General features: G+C 30.9%; 1 non-coding gene across 1 annotated transcript; it reads left to right on the top strand.

Annotated features, from left to right (window-relative positions):
• The first annotated feature begins 298 nt into the window (after positions 1-298).
• Positions 299-375, top strand: J4E85_011750. Its single transcript has one exon. It is a non-coding gene; the product is annotated as a tRNA-Val (tRNA).
• Positions 376-1,463: the final 1,088 nt, after the last annotated feature.

The following is a 1,463-nucleotide window of genomic DNA, read 5'->3' as shown; positions in this document are numbered from 1 at the left end:
CAATAGTTGGATAAAACCCATCTAATAACTCTAGACCCGCCGGAACGGCGGGCCTTTTCCGCTCCCCAAGGGTCAAAGACCTTCGGAGAGGGGACTAGATAGATTTTATTAAAATAATTGTCTTGTACAATTAACATGTTATGAAAGGTAACACCTTACCAGATAGTATAACATATCCCAGTATATACATCTTATGAAGTAACTGGTTAATTGCAGTCTACAATTTATACAGCAATTAAGGGTGGGGGGAGAAGAGTAAAATAAACTTTTGCTTAAACCCCCCCCCCCCCCATAAAAAAAGAAATTAGCTCCATTGGTAGAGCATCCATTTTACACGCGGCAGGTTAAGTGTTCGATTCACTTATTTTCAACTTATTTTTCATAATTACACACCTATCTTAAAGGGAAAATGGTTAAATTTAACCATAATAAACATAAAAATTCATAGTAATGTAGTAAGGATGTACAATATTAATTAAACTTATAACTTTCATTGCTTTGCCCTAATTTATACCAATAATTCATAACAATATTCTATGTTAAACATATTCAAAAATAAACAAAATAGTTTAAACCGTAAACTATCTATCAATAAAAATTTTCTTATAGGGTTTATTAGTAGTATAACTACTGCTGCGATGGGCTATATATTAAGACTTATTCTTTTAAATTATTTAGAATATGACGTTTTTACTAATCTAGATAATTGAACTGTTAGCTTTAGTTACTTTTGCTCTTTAGGTGGTAGTCGTTTTGTAATTAATGAATGACTTAAAGAAAATACTTTCCGAATGCATTCTTGTGGTGGTACTAACCCAGTTGGGTATATTAGTACTATGCAAGCTCCTAATGATCCAGGTATAGGTAGCTCTACACCAGCTGGTAGTTCTGGTGCTTTAATTACAGATGATCGTTTAAAATTACAGCAAAGACTTACTAAAATAGAAGAAAAAGTACAGTACTTTGGGGAACAATATGACGCTGCTAAATATGATTTGGATCAAATTGTACCTAAAAGAGCTTTTTTCATAGAAAGAGGTGAGGAACACCTATGACAAATGGAACATCAAAAAGCTGTTTCTGCAATAAATGATTGTCGTACTAATCTATCTAGTGAATTGAGAATGCAACAAATATTAAAAACCAAATTAGAAAACGAAGATTATTCTATGTCTTCTGCATCTGCTACTACTAAACGTAGCTTCACTCATAGTTCTATGTCTAATGATGATTTCAGTACACGTATTAATAAACGTACATCTGATAATCAATAATTTTATGTAGTTAAAAGCTTTAAGTTAATACATAAAAATAACTTATATAGTTTACCAAATTATTTATAATTGCATTCTCTGGATTAGAACTAGGTATTGCATTTATACAATCACAAGTTTTTGTAGTGTTATCTTGTTCATATATTAAAGATGCATTAGAATTACATTAAAGGTATATTACCTTATTTT

The sequence above is a fragment of the Alternaria conjuncta genome (assembly GCF_024043145.1).
Source record: "Alternaria conjuncta strain BMP 0040 chromosome Unknown scaffold_77, whole genome shotgun sequence".
Lineage (NCBI taxonomy): Eukaryota > Fungi > Ascomycota > Dothideomycetes > Pleosporales > Pleosporaceae > Alternaria > Alternaria conjuncta.
Note: the sequence above shows the minus strand (reverse complement) of the source record. Positions and strands in the feature narration are given on the sequence as shown.